Source organism: Mustelus asterias, chromosome 1, assembly GCF_964213995.1.
Source record: "Mustelus asterias chromosome 1, sMusAst1.hap1.1, whole genome shotgun sequence".
Lineage (NCBI taxonomy): Eukaryota > Metazoa > Chordata > Chondrichthyes > Carcharhiniformes > Triakidae > Mustelus > Mustelus asterias.
Window position 1 is genome coordinate 26,045,547 of NC_135801.1, and position 24,950 is coordinate 26,070,496.

A 24,950-nucleotide genomic window follows, 5' to 3' on the forward strand; every position below is an offset into this window, starting at 1 on the left:
TCTGTAGAAATGAATCTAATTGTATGCTTTTAAATTTCTCGTTTAAAGAGATTTTTCACTATTGAAAGCAAACATTTGTGAAGAAGTGTGATTAACTTTAACAATGTACTTCTATTCTTTCTCTGATTTTTGAATATATTTTTAATGCTTACACATTACAACAGAGACATTCCTTCAAAAAAGATGCCAGAGGATCAGAATTAACATTCACAGACAGCCAGGAGTTCTAGTCATTTTCACAAGTCAACTGGTACATGTAAAAATCTGGACCTTTTGTATATCAACTTACCTGAAACTATGGGTGAGATTTTCATCCTATAGGCGGGTAGCAGGAGTCAGGTAATTGCTAGCTTGGCCTAGCTACCTCAGGAGGAAAGTGTCGGCAAAGATGGGATTTTCGTTGCCAGGGTAGGGTGTGGGATGCTATCTTAGTTAGGACTGGCTGGCTCAGAAGGAGGTTGGAGGCAGCCACGGGGGTTGCCAAGGGCTAAGATGGGTTGTTTAAAAAGGCCATGCTCAATCCTCTGTGACTTTGGGCAGAATTTTCCCGTCCCACCTGCCATGGGAATCATAGTGGGCGGAACAGAAAATTCGGCGGACCATGCGAAGGTCCATTGACATTGAGTGGGAATTTCCGGTCTTGGGGCGAGTGCAGCTGGAAAATTCCGCCCTTTGTCCCAGCTATAATAATGGCAGGAAAACAAAAAAGCCCTCTAGCCTTCACTCTTCACACTCCTTTTCCCTCCTCCCACTCACAGTGGCCAATCCATGTCAACTCACGGTGCCTCAGCCAAGAGGTTTGATTGTGAGCACAGATATCCATAAACTTGAAAGAGCTCCACCCCAGGACAAAACATCGTGTGATTGATTGGCAGTTCTTGCTCTCTGAATCTATTCTGTCAATTGCACAATGTTTGTTTACACAAGATAAAGAGGTTTTAAGTGCTTGCAATCTTGATATGTTAAAGGGTCTGGATGATTGACACTTACAGTGACATTAGTTTTGTTAAGAAAGTAGAAAGCCATGAATGAGTGACTGCTTTTTAACACCTCCTATAGTTACAATAGAGTGGTTTTGTAGGGACTCTATAATGAGTGAATAGACATGGAACTGCCATAGTTTGGCATGGGGGGTCATGGGGTGGGTGGAGGAGCATAGTGGCCTGGAAGGTATGAGGGGCGATGTGGAGTTGGTGGGAGGACATAGCTCGTCATGGACAGTATGGGGTCCATCGGGGGTGGGCAGAGAGGCACAGCTTGGCATGGGGGGCATGGGGACGATCTTTTGAACTTACCTTTCAAAAGGTTCTCTGAGCCAGACTATGGTTGTGGACACCTCTGAGAGGTCGTCAATCACTAGTCCTGTAAAAGCTGACCCAATTCCATGAAAATTGTGGAGGGCAAGGATGCCTATCCCTGCAATGGAGCCAGCCAGGTTAGGAATACAGGGTGCAGGCTCGCAACCCACACCAGCCATTATCCTTAACCTGCACTAGTCAAAACTGGGGGCTGCAGGAATGGAGCCTGGGATCCTCCTTTGTATTACAAGTGTATGGGAATCTCCGTTGTATTGGGGGGGGGTGTCTGGGATCCACCTTTGGATTGGGGTGGGGGGGGGGTGCGGAGCGGGGCGTGATCCTGGCCACCATTTTCACACCCCTACAAGGTTTCCCTGACTTCATGAAAGAATCCGTTCCAGTCTTCCCACCAGTGTTGGTGATATTAATGGTTTAAACAAATATATTCAGAAATAGAACAAAGCCAGAGAAATCCTGATGTGAAGAATTTGGGGACCATATTAATCTACGCCAGTAGCCTTGGGAAAGGAAATTGGGTACAGAATGAAACAAGAATCCAATTTAACATGAACCAATTGTTTGCCACTGTGCTAGAACAATCTCACCCCATTTTTCTTTTGATGAATAAGGCCTGGAATCAAAAAAGACCTAAACAATCTTTGCCTTTGTCCCAGTTTCCTGCTGTAACTTTGTTTAAAGTTTAAGTTTATTTATTACTGTCACAAGTAGGCTTACATTAACACTGCAATGAAGTTACTGTGAAAGTCCCCAGTCACCACACTCCAGCGCCTGTTCGGGTACACTGAGGGAAAATTTAGCATGGCCAATGCACCGAATCAGCACGTCTTTCAGACTGTGGGAGGAAACCAGAGGAAACCTATGGGGAGAATGTGCAGACTCTGCACAGTGACCCAAGCCGGAAATCAAACCTGGGTCCCTGGCGCTGTGAGGCAGCAGCTAACCACTGTGCCACTGTGGTGCCTGGAGATTGTTTGGAGAGTGATGGAATGCCCAGAGGAATGGTGTAAATAGGTATAAATAGTTCATTGTACAGATGTTTGCAGCAGGGTAACAGTTTATTTTGCCCAATAGGTCCATGCCAACCTCCTCCAATTTCTATTCCACCTCACCTCATTAGTATATCCTGCTATTCCTCTCTTCCACCTGACCATATCTTAGCTTCCCCTTAAAAGTATCTATGCTGGCTGCCCCAGCTATAGTTGTGGCAGTGAATTCCACATTAATATCATGCTCTGGGTAAAGAAGTTTCTCCTGAATTCCCTGTTCTATTTTTTAGTTACCTCCTCATAATTAGGGCCTCTAGCTCTGGCTGTCCGCACAAATACAAACAGGTTCTTTACAGCTGCCCCATTGAATTTTCCATGATCTTAAAAACCCCCACAGCCTGCAGAAAAGAACCGCGCCCTGTTCTTCCTCTTCAGTAGAATTTCTCAGTTCTGGTATCATTCTAGTAAGTTTCATTTGTGCTTTTTACACTGCCTCTATATTCTCTTTATGACATAGATATGAGAATGCTCCAACTATTTATACCATATCTCCTGGGATTCTGCAGGCTTCATGTTGAAGTTCTGATAGGAGATTGGGCCATCTCCCCTGGAAATTCACAACCATTGCCTTTTAATGTATTTTCTTTCCACGTTGTTGTACTCCATGCTGAGTAACTTCCACTTTTCACCACAACCAATTTGTAAACTGCTGGTACCATTCTCTAGCCTGACACTAAAAGATGCGAGAGGACCAACTGGCTTGATCTACTCTGCTATTCCCACCCTCCCCTCCCGCATGATGTGGAAAAGTACTTTGGGTGGGGGAGGAGGATTGTGGTGCAGGCTCAGGGGTGGTGGAATGGGCTTGCGTCACACTGCAACACAATCTACATCGATTCCTCGGGGAAAGGCAGCACTGAGTCATTGAATTCAAGGCCAATGCACCATCCCTTTCTGGTATCAATGCAGAGCAGCACACAAGCTGTGTGGGTAGTGATCCATGACACTGCCCACGCCAAGGAAATCTTGCTTGTGACTCCTGCTTACCCACGAGTAAATTGGACTTTGCTGACATCTGACTCAATCTCTTCTTCCCACTATTTTCTACTGGTCAAAACAATAGAGCAGTTTCTCCTCTCAACTTACTAATTAGTAGCACAGTCATGATTGGGCATTTGGTAGCATTGTTGCTATCCTACCAGACAAGTAATCCAGAGGCCTTGACTGATTTACAAACATGAGGAAACCTACTGTCCTTACCAAGTCCGGCTTATAATTGGGTTTAGACCTGCAGTATTGGCGTGTAACTGCCCTCTGAAATAGACAAGCAAGGACAACAAGGATAGACGATGTTATGTATTGTAAACCATTTAATCTGTGTGTGATGTTGTCGCATGATTACATCATCAGAGACATTTGGGAGATTTTTCATCTCTCCCATCCTGGACTGTAAGCAAGTAACACCTCCCGAATAAAGTTCCATAGACTGGTTAAGTAACCCACCGTGAGACAACCTTTTCATTCTTTTAACTTTGCTGTTAAAGTGAGCTGACTACTTTAGTATACCACAGACAATACTGGCCCTGCCAATGATGCACACCTCCTGGGAACAAAAGAGAAAAAGGTACGTCGAGACGCAGCATGCACACACAAAGAAAGATCCTGCAGATCTTGCAGCGAGTATCCTTGCTGCCTGCTCAGTTGAGCAGAGTAACATTTAGAAGAGTCAGTTTTGGGTGCTTGTATGGCAGCTAAGTAACCTGGCTGATTTGAGTAGTTTATCTACTCGGTTTCTGACAGGCACTCACAGTGGTTTGTTTAGATGCTGTTTCTTTCAGTTTTGCACATGCATTGGCAGTATCCAAAATGCTCTGTATACCTGTGCTTAAGGGAACGCCGGTTTGGTTTTGATTTGATTTATTATTGTCACATGTATTGGGATAGAGTGAAAAGTATTGTTTCTTGCACACTATACAGACAAAGCATACCATTCATAGAGAAGGAAACAAGAGAGTGCAGAATGTAGTGTTACAGTCATAGCGAGGGTGCAGAGAAAAATCAACTTAATGCGAGGTAGGTCCATTCAAAAGTCTGACAGCAGCAGGGAAGAAGCTGTTCTTGAGTTGGTTGGTCCGTTACCTCAGATTTTTGTATCTTTTTCCCGACGGAAGAAGGTGGAAGAGAGAATGTCCAGGGTGCATGGGGTCCTTAATCATGTTGGCTGCTTTGCCAAGACAGCGGGAAATGTAGACAGAGTCAATGGATGGGAGGCTGGTTTGCATGATGGATTGGACTACATTCACGACCTTTTGTAGTTTCTTGCGGTCTTGGGCACAGCAGAAGCCATACCAAGCTGTGATACAATCAGAAAGAATGCTTTCTATGGTGCATCTGTAAAAGTGGTGAGAGTCGTAGCTACATGCCAAATTTCTTTAGTCCCGAGGATGAAGAAGAGAGCCACTGTGAAACATGTAGGAAGTGAAATTGGTCTATCCCAGCAGCGATTTCTCACCCTCTGAGTTTTTATTTTCCATTGACATGGAAAATATATCGCTATGAGTCCATTACGTGCAGCTGGCACAGGCCAATTTCACCAATTATGTTCGCTATTACCTAAATGAAATGCGTCACTAAGAAATTCTCAGCTGTTTGCACCCTTCTTTGGACATCGTAAGTGGCATCTGTACAACTGATTTGCAACCTGTGTTGGCACGCTTCAGAATCTGTGATTAGTGGGAACCTGTGACCCATAACCAATATTTAAAAGGTCCGATTAAGCCTGTAAATGATGACATACATCACACGGCATCACTGATACATGTTAATGTCTTTAATTAGCCCTTTCAAGACAAGGGATTCATAACTATATTCCCAACCCTATAAAGCGTTTAGTGATGAAAGCTGCCGGAGCAGTAACCATGCTTTCTATTTTCCCTTTTGTCTATCTACAGGGCACAGTTTTCCAGCTAAGCTGCTGATGTTAACAATTTCCATTTCAGCTACCACAGGAGGTCTAAAATCGGTGAAATTTCCTCTCTAAAAAGCTTTGTTGGTTGTACTTAACAGGCAAACAGTGCAGTTTATTCATGGGTTTGCGTAGGGCATTATGCCTGATCCAACCAATTATCACGAGTCCTTGATAGTTGCTCACAAATCAGTTGTCTGGTGACACTTTTGTCTGTCGTGGCCTCACACAGTCAGGTTCCGCAAAACCCAACATGACAATTCAAAGGGAAAAGAGTTTACATGAAGTTACCTGCAAGTAAATTGTCCTGCTGCAGAGCTACAAACTGTGCATAATGTTGAACAATTAAGCACGTCACAGTCAAATGACAATGAAAAGCTGAGAAAGGTGAAAAGGCATCAACTGCATGTTGCTGCAAAAGGCCATTTTTGCAAGTCTATCTGTCATCAAAATTGCCTATCAATAGTTCGAAGTTTGGTCTTGTTAACGGATGTTTAGAATAACAATTTTTCAATGAGAAATCTCTGACAATTCGGACTTTTTCATTATGGAATTCCCCGCTTTGAATTGGTTTTCCGACCTCCACCGTCCGCTCTCCGTAGTCCTTTCCTCACTTTGCATATACATAACCAAACAATGCCATGTCCCCTTGTCAGTATAGACTTCATCGTGGATTACAGGCGCTGACTGCATTGCATAGTAAAATTCTGAGGCCGCTGTGGTGATCTTGTATAAATGCATTAGTCTGCACGTGGTCGTGATGGTAAAACAAAGGCAAAACTAATGTTTCTCCCTACTGGAATTCTAATACTTTCACCCATTTGAAATGGACCGGAAGTATTTGCATTTCACAACATATCTGAAAAAGGGTTGTAATTTTCTGGTTTCTCGTGGACATATTCTTAGTCGCAAAAAGAAAATTCTGACCTTTTTGTCTTCAGCCAATCCCGCCCTTGCACCTATTTCACTTAACAAGGATGTCAAAGGCTCAGAGAAGGTGCAGAGGATAATTTCCAGAAGGGTGCAGATCCAATGCGTGGAATTTTCTGGCACCCCCACGGCGTGTTTTCTGGCTGTGGCGGCAGCTTGCCACTGTCTATTGGGGGGATATTCTGGTCCAGCCAATGTCCGCGTGCTTGCCAGCCCTGCCCACCAGAGAACTCACCCGGCCGGGGGTGAGGGGGTCATGTTGTGTTCGGCAGGGCTGGAAGATCCCATCAGCAGGGAGGGCCAGAAAATCTCATCCAAGGACATCAGCTAGATAAACTAAAGAAACTGGGGTTTTCAACTTACAACAGAGAAGGGTAAGTGGAGGTTCAATAGAAGTATTCAGTACGATGATGGGTTTAATTAAACAGATAGGGAGAACTGATTCCATTAATAGGAAGTTCAGTAGTCAGAGAATGCAGATTGAAGATAATTGACAGAAGAGAAAGTTGGCTACGAAGAGAACTTCATTTACATTCTTATGATCTGAAATTAGATACCAAACTGAGCGTAGCGTTAATGTCAGTCTTAATTTAATAGTTCAGCGGTCACTGCATCTAATTTAGTTCATCCTTCCTTAATTAACAGCCGAAACCTAAAGGTTGCAATTACTTGAGTATAAAGAAAGATCAATAGCAGCAAAACGTTAGAAGAGTTTGGAACAGTCTGATTACCCCAATCTTTGGACAATGGTAAAGCTCCTAACTCTTCTTCAAATAACTTCCTGCCGAGGAGAGATTGAGTAGACTAGGACTATACTCATTGGAATTGAGAAGAAGGAGGGGAGATCTTATAGCAACATATAAGATTATGAAGGGAATAGATAAGGTAGAAGCAGGGAGGTTATTTCCACTGGTGGGTGAAACTAGAACTGGGGGGCATGGCCTCAAAATAAGGGGGAGCAGATTTAGGACTGAGTTGAGGAGAAACTTCTTCACCCAAGGAGTTGTGAATCTATGGAATTCCCTGCCCAGTGAAGCAGGCTACCTCATTGAAAGTTTTTAAGGCAAGGATAGATAAATTTTTGAACAATAAAGAAATTAAGGGTTGTGATGAGCGAGCGGATAAGTGGAGCTGAGTCCACAAAACGATCAGCCATGATCTTATTGAATGGCGGACCAGGCTTGAAGGACCAAATGGCCTACTCCTGCTCCTAGTTCTTATATTCACCTTAAAAGTCCACCTGGCTGAATAACAACTGCTTGCATTTACAAAGCACCTTGCAATAAAACAGGGTGCTTCATGGGGGGAATTATAAAGCAAAGGGAAAAGAAACCCAATCAATTTCACACTATCTCACCCCCCCGCCCCCCCCCCCCCCCCCCACTTCCTAAAAACTTGCTGATGGGGGAATGTAAAATTCTGGTCATTATTTTTTTGGTAGAACGCTTTAACAAATACTGAGATCTTTCTTGAACTCAGAGCCTAATTCTGTTTTATTTTCCTTCAGCACAACACAAATGTGAAATCCTGAACAGAATATAGTTATGGCACTTTCTTCCAATCAGATAAATACTCCATTCAGTTTGCATTGTACATATTTGGGAAGTGTTAAATAACACATTTGCAGTCCCCTGAATGGCGCACGCCATCAATCATCTGCTGCTGTAACGTTCAGAAATGTCCCTCCAGTTTTAATGATGAATGTGCTCAGGGAAACATTTCCCTCGTACGTTGCCGGCTGATTGCTTTACTAAATAGAAATAAAGAGATTTAAAGGCCTCATTTCAGAGACATGTACCTTTGCAAACTATGGCCTACAAATTGGTTAATGCTGCCCTCATTTTTCAGGTGCTAAAAGATGTCTCAGTACCGAAATGCCGAGCGGTACATGTGCACACTACTGCCATAATGGTCAAGGCAATGTAAGAGAGGTCCATCATGTTCATTGGTGGGCACTGGGGCAGCACGGTAGCACAGTGGTTAACACTGCTGCCTCACAGTGACCCGGGTTCGATTCCTGGCTTGGGTTACTGTCTGTGTGGAGTTTGCATGTTCTCCCCATGTCTGCGTGGGTTTCCTCGGGTGCTCCCGGTTTCCTCCCACAGTCCGAAAGATGTGCTGGTTAGTTGGATTGATCATGCTAAATTCTTCCTCAGTGTACCCGAACAGGCGCCGAAGTGTGGCAACTAGGGGATTTTCACAGTAACTTCATTGCAGTGTTAATGTAAGTCTATTTGTGACACTAATAAATAAACTTTTACTTTTTAAGGATGTTTAGCAAGTATCACACATCCCAGTATAAAACCACATCATTTAGTTTGTCAGCCAAAGTATCTCCTATGTGTCAATCGATCTTGAGATGTTAACAAAATCCAACAACAACCTCTTGCATTTGTATAATTGCCATTAACATAGTGAAGCAACCCAAAGTACTTCACAAGAGCATTATCAGATAGGATTTCACACCGAGCCACATATAAGTGACCAAAAACTTGGTCGAAGCAATAGATGTGAGTGTGCATCTTAAAGGAGAGAGCAGATAGAATTTCGGAGCTGAAGGCACGGCCATCAATAATGGGGTGTTGGCAATCAGGGCTGTACAAGAGCTCAGAACTGGAGGGTTGCCAGGCTGGAAGAGGTACTGAGGTAGGGAGAGATGACTTCATGAGGAACTTTAAGATGAGAATTTAAAATCCGAGGCTTTTCTGGTCAAGGTAGAATAGTACAAGTGGTGAAAGCTTAATTGCATTTGCGGCACGGCGGCAGATTGTAAACACTGCTGCCTCACAGCGCCAGGGACCCAGGTTCAATTCCAGCCTCGGGTGACTATCTGTCCGGAGTTTGCATGTCCTCCCCGTGTCTGCGTGGGATTCCTCCGGGTGCTCCAGTTTTCTCCCACACTCCAAAGATGTGCAGGTTTGGTGGATTGGTCATGCTAAATTAATAAGCCCCTTAGTGTCCCAAGATGTTTATGTTGGAAGGATTAGCCAAGTACAAGGAGAGGTTCCGGCCAGAGTATCCCACCCAGGTCCTCTCCATGAGGGAGATGACCTGGGTGGGATATTCTGGCCGGAATCTTATCCTTGTTCACGCAGGCGGGATTTTCCCATCCTGCTGCTGTGAATGAGATTTGGCTGGCTGCCAAGTTCTCCAACTTCACTGCAGCGAAAGCGTGGTGTGAATGGCAGGTAAGATCGCACCCTTAGTCAGAAAGTTGATGCAGACTCGATGGGCCGAATGGTTTCCTTCTGCACCGTAGGGATTCTATGATTTGATCCAAGTTAGGATACACAGTTAGTGGGCCCCCCAAAAAAAGATTGAGTGTTCAATTAGGGCACAATTATGCACATGATGATGTAGATGCAAATAAAGTTTTCCTTACCACTTTCCAATTACCGAGACTTTCTGCATGCACTTCTCAGTCCTTTTATGAATTCTGCTACAGTGAAGATCAGACTTCCTACTCAGAAACTGAAATAACATCACTTATACTGAAGACAATTTGAATGTCTGTCATTGATAGCAATAACACTGAGTGATGTTTCAGAAGGAAGAGTGAGCAAAGTGGTTTGAGCTGTCTTCTGCCAGTCATTGTTTCAAGTCTGGACTAGCTGCGCTATTTTGTTTAATGTAGCAAACATTTTTGCACTGATCTTGTTGCTCAGTTGGCATTGGGGGTGGAGGATGGGGTTTATCCAAAGTTCAGAGACAAAGTGCTGGATTTTCCCATTTTCTGTCTGGGGGTTCGGTAGCAGGAGTCAGGACTGTTTCATAGAATCGCCGCAGTGCAGAAGGAGGCCATTTGGCCCATTGAGCCTGCACCGACAACAATCCTACCCAGGCCCTATCCCCGTAACACCACTTATTTACCTAGCTAATTCCCCTGACACTAAGGGGCAATTTAGCATGGCCAATCCACATAACCTGCCCGTTTTTCGAGTGTGGGAGGAAACTGGAGCACCCGGAGGAAACCCACGCAGACACGGGTAGAATGTGTAAACTCCGCACAGAGAGTGACCCAAAGCCGGAATTGAATCCGGGTCCCTGGCGCTGTGAGGCAGCAGTGCTACCCACTGTGCCACCGTGCTTCTGGGCCCTGAACCCGCTCGTGGTGTTGGGGTGGAGGAGGAAATAAATATTTTCTGAGATTTTCACCTAGGTGACTTCCCCCAGCCACCCCTCCACCCTGTCTCTGTCCCTGTCTCTGCCCAATCATGGGTGCCAGATGGTCTCTCGAAACTGAAGGGCTAATAGGAGGCTTTCCAACTTGACAGGAGCAGCAGTCAGCAATGGATGGTAAGTAACTGAGAGGGTGCATCAACATTAAGGCACTCTCTCACCAATGCTTTTTGCAACTTTGCACAAGAATATGTTTCCTACAGCCAGGCCACCAGCTATGGGGGAATCAATCTTCGGGGTTTCCTGCTGTTGATCTTGCACCGTGCTAGGCCTGCCTGGTGTGGCTGGACCCCAGCCTAGGTGTGGCTGGACACCAGCCTAGCTGTCGCTGGGTGCCAACCACCAGGCTGTCAAACCGTCCTCTCACCAGTTCAGAAACTGGAATCCAATCGGCCTTCTCTTAGTAATGTTAACAAGGAGCGGGTGCAGGAGCCAGCATCCCGCCTTGAGAGAGAGTGCATAGACCTTCCAGACCCAAGCCTTCCATAGCAAACATGGCCTGTGCCCGAAATCGGAGTCACGCAACAGGCATGCCAGCCAGATCTTGTGTGTTCGAATTCTGTTCTCCTACATTCCTACCCCTAGTGGGGCCTGAAAATCATATCCTGTTAATTAGACATCATCGCAAAATCATGATCTCAACCAACCTATGCTAACAGACTGGCCTTTGCTTCATCATTCATGCTTGGGCACTTTCACAGAAGTTAAGCCAGATACAGCCGGAAGTTTCTAACTCAAAATAATCAACTCATCTGAGGTGACATTTTCACCATTTTTGACTTGTAATTTGTGTAGTCAGCAAACATAACAAGGCCAAAGGATAGTGACCCCTGCCTGACGGGTGTGCTATCAAATTCATGGCAAATGATTTAATTGAAATTTCGAGCAGAGTCAATTAAGGGTTTGGCAAACTGGACACAGCGTTGATGCAGCTTTTGTTGGATTGCTGCTTGGTTTTCAAACCTAGTTGCAAACACTAAGATCTTGACTGAAGGCAAAATACTGAGGATGCTGGAATCCAAAACAAATGCTGGAAAATCTCAGCAGGTCTGACAGCATCTGTGGAGAGAGAATAGAGCCAACGTTTCAAGTCTGGATGACCCTTCGTCAGAGCTGAAGAGAAGGAAAATCTTGTCCAATCTTCCTTCTGTTCAGCTCTGACGCAGGGTCATCCAGACTCAAAACGTTGCCTCTATTCTCTCGCCACTGATGCTATCAGACCTGCTGAGATTTTCCAGCATTTACTGTAAGATCGCATGCACACTAGGGTTTTCCGTATACTTTACAGAGGGAAAACATAGATCTGGCTGCAGGGGGGTATGTCAATATCATTGCATCAATAAATTGTACGGGTTCGAAAGGGGATAGACAACAATTGGTCATGACTTCCTTCATATTCAGAATAATAACAGAAAACCAATTACAGGGGGAAAAAACAATAACATTAGGGAGTTGAAAGATTATTACATTCTTTTAATTAAATATCACCCCTTCAGATGTGAAATATGCCCTGTAACATTTTTTTACATATGCCCTGTAACATTTTTTTACAATCGCAGGCGACTGTGTTAAGGAAATTGCCACAAGTGGAAGCATTTTTGGTAGTATAATGACATACATTTTTCAAAATCCATTATCTTTGAGGATTAACAACTTCTCAACAATTTGTTGTGATTGCAACTGTGCATGTATTTGACTTCATGCCTTTTTGCTTTTTTTTTCGTTGAATGAAACTGAAAATCAGTAGGGATGGCTGATTAGATATTAACAGTTTCACACAATGTCCAAAATCAAGGGTACCCTCTAGACTCAGGATCTGAACCCGTAACCTTCTATCGCAAGAGGTAGTGATTTCACTAAACCAGGGCTGCCACTGTCCATGAACACTGTGAAGCATTAGACAAAATAGATGAGACTGGGTTCTCTTTAGAAGCAGGGAAGGAGGATATATTTACGATATGGTGTCTATTCTAACTTGTTTTTGATTTGTAACACTGGAAATGTTCAGGTAAGATTGAATAGTGGTAATATACCCATCTGATTCCCGATATTAAACTGCATCGGAGGACAGATTGGAACATTAAAGCACCATGACATCTCCAAGCCAAAGCTTCAATCAATTGAACTGGGCTTGGAGCCAATGTAATACTGCCAATTGTATGTATGGTTTATAAATGTTCATTATAGTTGAGGGCAGCAGCAGTAAACAATTGACCCACAGACCGTCGAGATGACAGAAATTGTATTAAAGACACATTGCCAGCAGTTATACCATTAGCTGTTGTATCTGTTACCGGGGAACACATTGCTAACGTTATAATACTTACCTGTTACTGGGAGCGTTGTGTCAGTCAAACAACACAGATCAATTACCAGATATTTTTGTCAAAATTACAGTACATGCCAGTTACTGGGAGCAGAAACTAGCCAACACAAGGAGCACTCAGTTAATAACACAGCATGTTAGATATTGGATATTAACTGCTAATATTATGTTGCAGAACAATCATGGGAATAATCCTATTGAGAAAAAAAATGTGGTATATTTAGTTATCATGAGACCAATAGTTTATTAATTATAGGTTGAAAACAAGACCCATTACACGTCTTCTTTCATCCTCAAGTTAAATCCTTGATTTTGCGTGCCTCGTGGGCAGAAATAGATGTAAAGTCATGTGTAAGTCTATTCAATGTAAAGCTCTGTATGGGTTACTGTACCCCGCACCATACAAAATCAATTGTTATGATCCCTGTAGCGACCAATATCATTGAAAAATTCCCCAGTGACCGATAGAAAGAATCGCACAAGTTTTCAGGTGTTAAACTTTTTCTGTAGCAAACGAACTAAAATCAACATGGACCAAACACTACTTAATAGGAAGCCACTATACCAATATAGGAAACATTAAACACAACCAAAAATACTTTATGGTCAGAATTTTACATCCAAAGTTCAGAAGCACGCTTGACCCAGAAGCATGTGAGAAGATGTTTGGCATGCAGCCCAATGTCATTCCGCATTGGCATGATATTTTGGTTGGTGGGCACAAGTGTGAGTTGGATGTGTCCCTGCCAACAATTAAGAAGGTAATTTAAATGATTTAAGCACCAATTAACCTGGGTTTGACGTTGCGTGTACAATTTTTAGGTCAGCACACAGGCAGGCAGCCAATCATTTTTTGCTGATTTGTCATCCAAGGGCAAGATAAAAGGAGATAGGAGCAAAGGAAGGCAGCACGGTGGTTAGCACTGCTGCCTCACAGCACCAGGGACCTGGGTTCAATTCCTGTTTTGGGTCACTGTCTGTGTGGAGCCTGCACGTCCTCCCCGTATCTGCGTGGGTTTCCTCCGAATGCTCCGGTTTCCTCCCACAGTCCAAAGACGTGTGGGTTAGGTTGATTAGCCATGCTAAATTGCCCAATAGTGTCATGGGGGTTAGCAAGGTAAATACAGAGGTTTACAGGGATAGGGCCTAGATGGGATTGTTGTCGGTGCAGGCTTGATGGGCCGAATGGCCTCCTTCTACCCTGTAGACATTCTATGATTAAAGGCAGGTCGGTGTGTGCAGGAGATGTGAAAGTTTGACGTGGGTTTACACCAGAGTTTTGTGAATGTTTTCACAGCTTTCTTTTGAGGTTTGTGCATATTGTCCGGACTTTTCAAGACATTTCAGTCTTGTAACAAGCCTTTGAGATTTCCAACTCTTTGGTACCAACAGTGCAAAGGGCTGCCGTATTAGCATTTCAGCAGATGAGTATTGTTTACTCAGCAGGGAGTACCTCCTCTGAGGAGGAAGAGAGGGGCCAAAGATAGAAGAAACCAGGCAACAGCAGGCTTCACGTCAGAGGAAAGGCGCTGGCACAGGATATTCAGGGCGAGCAGGAAGGGCAAAGAAAACAGGCCTGCAGAAGATGCCACTATCCAGCTGCCAGTGTATACACACAGTGATCTAACTACCTTGACGTGCCTGACGTCCAGGGCCGCAGGAGGCTCCACTTCTCAAGAGAAATCATCACTTTCGTATGCCAAATGATTGGGCCAGTGATAGCCTCCAACTGTGTGGGTCGTCAACCAATACCCGTGCCTTTGAAGGTCACTGTAGCCCTTATGTTTTATGCCTCCGGATCTTTCCAGAGGTCAGTGGGTGACTTTTGCGGAACTTTTCAGTCAGCTGTACGTAACTGCATCAAATTGGTGACTGATGCTCTGTTCGGGGGTTTAGCACATTCATCCATTTCAGGATGGATTAAGCCAGCCAGGCTGGACAAGCCAGACGTTTTGCGGCTATTGCAGGGTTACCCTGCATCCAGAGTGCCATTGACTGCACCCTTGTAGTCATCAAGGTATCAGCCAACCAGCCAGGTATCTTTGTCAATAAAAAGAGGTATCACACTTTTGATTTGATTTGATTTATTATTGTCACATGTATTAGAACAGTGAAAAGTATTATTTCTTGCATGCTATACAGATAAAGCATACTGTTCATCGAGAAGGAAGGGAGAGAGTGCAGAATGTAGTGTTACAGCCATAGCTAGGATGTAGAGAAAGATCAACTTAATGCAAGGTATCTGTAAACACCTTAAATGTTCAAATTGTTTGTGACCACAGGACACAGATTCCACAGGTTTGTGCGGAACCTTGTTCCGCAGGAACCTTGGCAGTTTCCATGATGCCGACATGCTGTGCCACTCACAAGTGCCAAGGCTGTTCATGGCTCGAGCTTGTCTCGAGGGATGGTTGCTGGGTGATAAGGGGGTATCTTTTGGAAAGATGGCTCATGACGTCCCTCAGGTACCTGAAGACATTCCACCACAAAGGCAGTGGTGGAGAGGACCATAGGTCTGCTAAAAATGAGGTTCCGATGCCTAAACCTCTCTTGGAGGGGCCAAGGGTGGGGGCTCTGCAATATCCATTAGAGCGAGTGCTGCTCATTTTCATTCTCTGCTGTGCTCTGCATAATCTTACTCTTTCAAGTGGGGGGACCACTGGACCAAAAGGACACTGAGGCAAGTGCTGCAAAGGAAATATCCAATGGCGACTCAGATGGGGAGCCTCAGCAGGCATATGGAGCAGTGAGGGAGGCCTTAATTCTGCATTCCTTAAGCTAGGCTGCCAACGCCTACCTTCCATCTGAGCCCAATGGCACCACCTTCTTCCCAATCATTTTGCACAATATCAGGCCATGAACCCAATGGTGCATCACTGCCTCAGCAATGAAGTTTGCTGCCCCAACCATCTTTCGCCAGCCACTGGTGAGGCCAAAATCCAGGGCACTCAAAGCTCGTGAGCAAAGTAGTCATTTATCTTTATATTTAACAAGTGAAACAAAAAATAATACATGCTTGTCAACCTTAACTGATAGCTACACATGCGATATTGGGGAAAAGAAAGCCACCTGTGGAAACGCATTGCTGTATTCACTGTGCCTTACTTTTATGTTTGCGAGTGCTACATCTTGCCATGTTGGGGTGAGTCTTCCAGTGTCCTTTTGAGTATCCTTGAATTGATTCCCGGTCGCAAGGTTCACTACGGTAACTCTGGATAAAAGCAAATTACAGCGGATGTAAAAGAGCATTTTCTCTTTTGGTTTCATTCCGGTAACTCCATGGGCTCGACTGTTACCAGGTGCTGCAATCTCTACTGCCCATCTAAAAAACTGGTGTATAGCCCACCCACCACCCAGTGCTGCCCCATGGCGGTTTTACACTGGGAGCGGCATTAATTGTTTTAAGGCAAAACTTTCACTCGTCACAGGAGGAAGTCTTGTCTTGGAGAGCTGCCGGCCACTCAGATGGTTGCAGCTCTGTAGGCTCCGCGGTGCCATCTGGGAGTGGTGGCCACTGCTGGGATTACAGTCAGTGGTCAATGCTGAGTTAAAGTTTAAGGAGCCCATGTTTGGGGTTGGAGGTCCCAGCAAAGATGGGGGGGGGGGGGGGGGGGGCAGAGTCAAGAGGCTGGGGCAGGGCTAAAAGGGGGGAGGGGGGATAACCTTGAGAAGGGGTGCCTTTGATAGGCCCAGGAGACTCACAAAAGAGGATCTCCAACCCACTTGCCACCATTTATCTTCTTAACTGCCTGCTGTACCTGCACGCTTGCTTTCAGCGACTGATGCACAAAGACACCAAGTCTCGCTGAGTATCCACCTCTCTCAATTTACACCCATTCAAGTAATAATCTGTCTTCTTATTATAGCTACCAATTGCTAACTTGGTCACTGTGAAGTGTTTCTCAAAGTGGATACGTATGAATATCAAGAGGAAACAGAATGAAAGTTCATAGAAGTTACAGTGCAGAAGGAGGTCATTTGGCCCATTGAGTCTGCACCGACCACAATCCCACCCAGCCCCTATCCCTGTCGCCCCACATATTTACCCTGCCAGTCTCCCTGACACTAAGTGGCAATTTAGCATGGCCAATCAACCTGACCCGCACATCTTTGGACTGTGGGTGGAAACGGGAGCCCCTGCAGGAAACCCATTCTCCTCGTGTCAACAGACGAGAGCACAAGCCAGGAATCGAACCCAAGTCCCTGGCGCTGTGAGGCAGCAGTGCTAACCACTGTGCCATTTTGCTGCCCGAAAGTTGCATTGCCTAGTGACACTATCCATGCATCAATGTGGAGTCTGTGGAGTCAATGCCCTCAGACAAGATGGGGAGGAACTTTGAAGATTTTTCATTCTCTCGCACCAGGTGAAATTGTGCCCCTGAATTCCTATCAGGTTTGTTCAGTCTCCCACTCTCCCACACAAGACGGGTGCTATACTGAGGAAAGAGTCCAGAAAACCCTTTCAGCCCTTTGCTCTGTTTCCTCAAAGAATCTACCAGTCTCCTGTTGAATGACGACACAAAACCAATCAAACCTCCTGCACCATTTCAGGACCTAACTCTTCTTGTGGTCTCCAAATATTTTCCAAAGGTTCTTCGGATTAATTGAAGTAGAGACTTGAAAGATATGTCACAGGATGACATAATTCAAAGGCTTAAATATTTGTGTGAGGTTTCTGACACCTCGAATTATAAGATGGACGAAAGTCCTTTCAGCCGAATGCTTTTAAGTCTTGCTACGATATTTTCACACATTTTCATTTCCAGTATAGTTTTAAAAGTCTTTTTTATCAGCATGGACGTAGTTACAGGAAAGTGAACTTGAATTATGTGGGACAAATTTATTGTGTCTGTGCCTTTGCAGCCATTCAGATGAACAGCTACTCAAGCAAGGGAACAAAATTATAGCGAAGAATCTGGCATGAAATGTGTGCCCTGAAATAAAGTGTGTCATGTTTTTCCTCACTGATTTACATGGTGTGTCTAGAGGACAACTCAACACCGGGCATCCCATGTGGGAGTTCTTTCGCATGTCTAACTGAGTTATAATTCATAGGGAATGAGTGATGGCGCCCTTTAACAGGAGTGAAAGTAACTGCGTCTGGAACTTTAGCGGTGACTTCCCTGTATTCTGCTACTCTCTGCATTGCTTGAATCAAGGTAGACACTGGATAAAATGTCACGTTGCTCATTAACGTAATATTTTATTATCTTTTCAGCTTTTCCGCAAATTACTTGCTGCTCAGCAAGGTGAGGAAGAACAGTGCTGGCTTTTCCTCCCCAAGCAACTGTTGTCAGCATCAAACGATCACAGCTATAGAGCAACTAGATGCAGGATAAAGCTACCTCTTCTCAGCTCTGACAATTTGCCTTAGACATAACTTCAGACAAATTCTCCTACATTAATGCGATCTTCTGAGGAAAATTTCCTGTGGCATTTTAAGTGTCACTTTACCGCCAATTCGTGCTGAATAATAGTTCTGTACTTAGAATTTGATTGAAAAGGACTGCATTCATCTCACGTCGGGGCATTGCAGCCCAGAGAGTGGGGAGAATTTTCTTTTGAAAGTGTAGGCTGGATTTGTACTTCAGAGAGTAAGGGGAGGTGGGGTGGCGAGGTGGGGGAGATGATTGGTGCTGTCTTTAAATCAGCTTCAAGATTTTTCACTGCTTCAGAACAATCTACTAATCATTGTCCAGCCATGTAGACTGGCCAACTTCTCCAGTGTGATTCCAAACTCATTCATTAACCCAACAACTGATCTGTATGTTTTTTGATGTACATAGTGTTACTTAATACAGATGGCACTTGATCACATCAGAATTTTTTTTTAATGCACCGAAATAAGACAAACAGAGAACTTGTTTCGATGTTCTTCTACTTATATTAACTTCGGAAGGTTCAAGCAAAGACAAAACTGTGTCAGTGGCCTTCAAACCTCATTCCATACACATTTTTGTAAAGAACCCCTAGGTTTTGTTGCTAGCGTTACTAGTGTATTAGAAAGCAATTGGATCCACAATTAGATTTCTTTTTTTTATTCATTCATGGGACATGGGCATCGCTGGCCGGCCAGCATTTATTGCCCGTCCCTAGTTGTCCTTGGAGGGCAGTTGAGAGTCATTCACATTGCTGTGGCCCTGGAGTCACATGTTGCCGAACCAGGTAAGGACAGCAGATTTCCTTCCCTAAAGGACATTAGTGAACCAGATGGGTATTTCCAACAATCGACAATGGTTTCATGGGCATCAGTAGGTTCTTAATTCTAGATATTATTGAATTGAAATTCCACCATCTGCCATGGCGGGATTCAAACCCAGGTCCTCAGAACATTAGCTGAGTTTCTGGATTAATAGTCCAGCGATAATACCATGAGATCACTGCCTCTCAGATATTCATAGGTTACTTAATATGACTAACACATCATTGCAGATGGTACTTGATCACCTCCTGAGGATGAATGCGTCATTTCTGTACTGAGTCACAAGTAGAGAAGGAACAGTCCTTTGCAACGTAGTAGCATTCTATTCAAAATTATTCACCATATTCTTTTTAACCCTGCTTGTATTTTTGATGCCATCTTTTTCCAACCAAGGCACTGTTAAAGTGTTTCAGGTTTATTTATTGGTGGCACAAGTAGGCTTACATTAACACTGCAATGAAGTTACTGTTAAAATCCCCTAGTCGCCACACTCCGGCGCCTGTCTGGGCACACTGAGGGAGAATTTAGCATGGCCAATGCACCTAACCAGCACGTCTTTCGGACTGTGGGAGGAAACTGTGGTTAAGAAGGTTAAGGCTCATGGGATACAAGGAGAAGTGGCTAGATGGGTGGAGAACTGGCTTGGCCATAGGAGACAGAGGGTAGTGGTCAAAGGGTCTTTTTCCGGCTGGAGGTCTGTGACCAGTGGTGTTCCGCAGGGCTCTGTACTGGGGCCTCTGCTGTTTGCGATATATATAAATGATTTGGAAGAAGGTGTAACTGGTGTAATCAGCAAGTTTGCGGATGACACGAAGATGGCTGGACTTGCGGATAGCGAAGAGCATTGTCGGGCAATACAGCAGGATATAGATAGGCTGGAAAATTGGGCGGAGAGGTGGCAGATGGAGTTTAATCCGGATAAATGCGAAGTGATGCATTTTGGAAGAAATAATGTAGGGAGGAGTTATACAATAAATGGCAGAGTCATCAGGAGTATAGAAACACAGAGGGACCTAGGTGTGCAAGTCCACAAATCCTTGAAGGTGGCAACACAGGTGGAGAAGGTGGTGAAGAAGGCATATGGTATGCTTGCCTTTATAGGACGGGGTATAGAGTATAAAAGCTGGAGTCTGATGATGCAGCTGTATAGAACGCTGGTTAGGCCACATTTGGAGTACTGCATCCAGTTCTGGTCGCCGCACTACCAGAAGGACGTGGAGGCGTTAGAGAGAGTGCAGAGAAGGTTTACCAGGATGTTGCCTGGTATGGAGGGTCTTAGCTATGAGGAGAGATTGGGTAAACTGGGGTTGTTCTCCCTGGAAAGACGGAGAATGAGGGGAGATCTAATAGAGGTGTACAAGATTATGAAGGGTATAGATAGGGTGAACAGTGGGAAGTTTTTTCCCAGGTCGGAGGTGACGATCACGAGGGGTCACGGGCTCAAGGTGAGAGGGGCGAAGTATAACTCAGATATCAGAGGGATGTTTTTTACACAGAGGGTGGTGGGGGCCTGGAATGCGCTGCCAAGTAGGGTGGTGGAGGCAGGCACGCTGACATCGTTTAAGACTTACCTGGATAGTCACATGAGCAGCCTGGGAATGGAGGGATACAAACGATTGGTCTAGTTGGACCAAGGAGCGGCACAGGCTTGGAGGGCCGAAGGGCCTGTTTCCTGTGCTGTACTGTTCTTTGTTCTTTGTTCTTTGAAACCGGAGCACCCAGAGGAAACCCATGCAGACAGGGGGAAAGCTAGCAGACTCCGCACAGACAATGACCCAAGCCGGGAATCGAACCCAGGTCCCTGGCACTTTGGAGTAGCAGTGCTAACCACTGTGCCACCATGCAACTCTAGCTGCCTTTTAAGCTGAATTGCCCCCACATTGCATTGTGCTTTTGACTTCAAGTACATAGCACACAATGCATTGCGAGTGGCAGTGATGAGGGGTGGTGGGGTGCAGTGGGGTGTGGCGGTGTTGTGCATGAAGCAGCACAGAGTCTGGAATTTCAGATGAATGCGGCCTATCAAAGGATAAAAATCTGGCAGCATCTATGGAGGGAGAAAATAGAGTTCACGTTTGTGGTGAACCATCGTTGGTTCCCACTGTGGGTTGTTCTAATGTTGTTGGGCTAGGGTGGGATTGATACACCTGTGGTTGTTACTGTTGTGGCACATCCCAGTCGGGCTCCGCCTCCTGGGAGAGGTATAAGACCCCCTGCTCGGGCGGGACCTCTTCAGTCTGGGATAGTGTGTTAAAGTTCTGTTAGTTCCATTGTTAGTTAATGAAAGCCTTCTTTTACCGAAACTTCGTGCCTCGTGTCCAATTGATGCGCATCAACGTTTCGAGTCCAATATAATCTTCGGAAGCAAAAAAGTTCTGAAGAGGCAAAACTCCCGTTTCTTTCTCCACAGATACAGCCAGGCCTGCTGGGCAGGATTTTACGGCCTTGCTCATCCCAAAACCATAAAATCCCACCCGAGGTCAACAGACCTTTCCGTGGTCCGCCGCTCGCCTGCTCCGATTCCCGTGGCGGGCGGGACGGTAAAATTCCAGACACTGAGTTCATCCATTTCGGTTTGTATTTCAGAAATCCGGCATCCGGTATTTTAGCTTTGTTATAATCTATTGAGCTGCCTCCTGGTTGTGAACTGCTAGGATTTTATGGTTAAAAGGGGAAGAATGGGCTCTGTATATGGGCATTGGTCCAGGATAATTGAAAAGACCATCAGCTAGATGGCAAGAGATTTTGATTTAGTGCTATCCATTCAATATCCCAACCTGAAAGGCACAGTGGAGCTTGGGTATAGTTTCATTTACATTATGGAGTGACATCCAAGCCCTAAACTTTATCAGAGCCTTAACAAGTCCTGTGCACAATCTATACACTGGCTCCTATGGCCATTGCACAGTGCAGCCTCAATGCATTACACTTGATGCCCTTGAACATATTACAGGCTCCTGCCTCTGGTCATAGTGGGGCGTGGGTACCTGTGCACCTCAATCCATTTTCAATCTTATAACATGAAGAGTGAAGTATTGGCAGTGTTAACACCAGGAATTAAAGTTAAAGTGCTGTGATGTTTGTACACAATGGCCCCAATATCCTTTCCCTTCCCCAATCCCCATTTTGTCTATGGCTGGAATTTGGTGAGGCACATTATTTGCATGGCCTGAAAGTGTAATCTTGGTTGTCACCCTCGAGGCTTTTTATTTGCTCTTGGGAAGCTGCAAACAGAGGTTATGTGCTTTGCTGCCCCAAATCCTCTGACTTCTGTGGTTCCAAGTACAAGGCCTGGCAACAGATTGTTTGGACATGCCTCAAATAGGGCACCACTCTGTTGGAGAGAGAGTAAAGTGACATGAGAGGTCTCAAGATGAGTGGAGATGTCCCTTTTGGATTCTTAGTCATTGTTCTCCCATTCCTACACATTTTTGCAGTTGCAGGTCCAGGCCTGCCTCTCTCGTGAAGCCCCAGAGATTCTGGGCAAATGTCACATGGGAGAGGGAGATCCAATAGAGGGAGCTTGCGGCACAGTGGTTAGGGGGATTAGCCATGGTAAATCTGTGGGGTTATAGGGATAGAGCTGAGGAGAGGGCCTGAGTAAGGTACTCTGTCAGAGTGTCAGTGCAGACTCGATGGGCTGAATGGCCTCTTCTGCACTGTAGGGATTCTTTAACTCAATATAATTCTTCTCCATACTTCCTTTTTCCTCACCATAGTGCCTGGGAATTTATTGTTTCTAAGACGTTATAGCAGAGAATACTAGAACTTAGGTTTAAAATGTGTCTTGCCTTTTTCTACAGGATGCCTGTTTCACTGCTCTTATTAAAATGTGCTGTGGGTCATGTCTTGAGAGATTCTCACTTGAGGGAACTTTGTATCTTTAGCAACTACCTTTCTAATGTGGCAGGCAAGAGGAGGGGTTTATAGCCCTGATTTCTCCTCTTGCACATGTTTATAAGCAGAAACGTGTTTCGTTTTGCTTCCCCTCTGAATAAGCAGTGGCATATTTCCCAACCCCACAGTTTTCGCGTGATCTAATCAATCTATTAATAGCCCCACAGCAAACCCAAGATAGGATAAACTCAAATGGTTAGTTTATTTGCACACTCTAAACCTGTGGGAGGAGGGTCGCTCCCATTGCTTCCTGTAAACTCATAAAAAGGATGGTGAAAAGACAGATTTACAGGGCAAAGATCACAAAGAGAAGAATTGTTGCCTCACTTGGGTTCAAGAATCCGGAATCAAAGTCCAAAGAGATATTTCTTTGGAGATCTGCAGGTTGAAGACTGATGCTGTATAATTCACTTTTCTGATGCAATTGACTTCACGTGATAAGCAGGCAAGCAGAGATGATTCAGTATTGCAACCAATTGCACAAAAGTTCCAGCCAAAAAAGTGCAGATGGGGTCGTGCATCCAATCTGGACAGAGCACTTTTTCTGGCAGCCTGTTGAATTTAAAAAGGCAGGCTAAGGTTGCAGTATAGCAAGGCGATTAGTACAGCTGGTCCCATCAGCTGGAGGTTCATGTCACATGACTCCCATCCCGCCACATTGTCTTTGACAAGGGACGTGTATCCCTTTTTGGGTCCCCGAGATGGTTCACCATCTCAACAATTAAGAATTGAAAGGTGTGATTCATCATCCTTGCAGGTGAATATGATCTGCAGATGGTGTTTGTATAATTCTCTTTGACTTTGGTCTTTGCAGCTGTCATGGTTTCGATTATAAACTCCAAAGTGTTTTATGAAGCCCACCTGAATAAGTTTTGCATCTTGAATTTGGCTAGGATAACCATGTGATGTTTCACCTCAGGTATAATTCAAGTGACCCACTAGGGAGCTTTTATCAAACAAAGTGTATTTAAGAATATAGTTAACATGTATAGTAAGAAAATTAGCAAGAACTTTTATCAATTACAAACGAGAAACAAAACCACTATAATGTATAACACTTAATGAATATCTCTAATGTGTTCCAATTGAAACCAAAACCCATAGACAAAACTCTTTAAACAGATTTGTCACTGCACAGGCTAAAGCCCACATAATACTGGGCTCCAGTTTCCTGGGTTGAATGCTGATTTCAAATGATGTTGAAAACTCAGAGCAGCTTGTAGTCATCAGCTCCCCAAAACTGATTCTTTACTGCAGGATGCCAAACAAGGTGTGCTTTCAGCTAACTGGTAAAACTTTAAAAATAAAAACAGAAAGAGAGACTACTTTCAGCTATGCTTTTAACACTGCAACCAAAAACAAAACTTAAAAAGCACCCTAGTCACCTGACCGGCACTCAGTTTTTCTTTCCCTCCTCCCACTAATGACATCACCTAAGGCTGTGAGCACGATTTTTAAAAAAACTTTCTTAAAGGCACACTAACATCACAAGCCACAGTGTGCGTTAGTGTCCCTTCAGAGGTAACGAGTGTAAGCTTCTTTGAAACTGTCAGATAGTTCCTTTTGTTCAAGGGTCAGAAATAGACATAGATTCAACCATTTTAAAAAGGTCTTTTTCCAGTTTTTAATATTTTAGAAATAGCCATGACCACACCTAATATCTATTTTATAAAAAATATATAAATTAATTATTTATTGATTCATATTGGTCTTTCACATGTTGTCCGTACAAAGTCATTTTCTCCACTTCTTTATCTCTCACAGTAGTGAATTGACTTGTGATCTATCACTCGTGCCTGTGCTAAAATAGGTCTGTGCACAGCTACTCGGAGGTGTTAGAGATGTTAGCAACACAGCTCTGGTTCACTCACTCTCTGAAATTTCTCTCCCACGCTGTGAGGCAATGCGTAGCCTCTGCCTCATTCTCAAACACAGCTCGGCAATATCTTACTAAAATGAGGAAACCTGGTGTGTGAGAAATTGCAAGCGCAATAGGCATATTCCATATCGATTCCACAGAGGTTCCAAGTGGGAACATTTGAAGACGAGGGTGGTGGGAGATGGATTTCTTTGTTCAGATTGTCAATACTTTGACCCCTGTATTATTTATCAGGCCCTTTGTTACTTTTATGTTCCACAGTTTGAC

At 44.4% G+C, this 24,950-nt stretch overlaps 1 protein-coding gene across 2 annotated transcripts in view; it reads left to right on the forward strand.

The window, feature by feature from the left end:
* slc7a11 (solute carrier family 7 member 11) overlaps nucleotides 1-24,950 on the forward strand; it is a 188,831-nt gene that overhangs the window by 55,633 nt on the left and 108,248 nt on the right. The gene's annotated exons all lie outside the window — the stretch shown is intronic.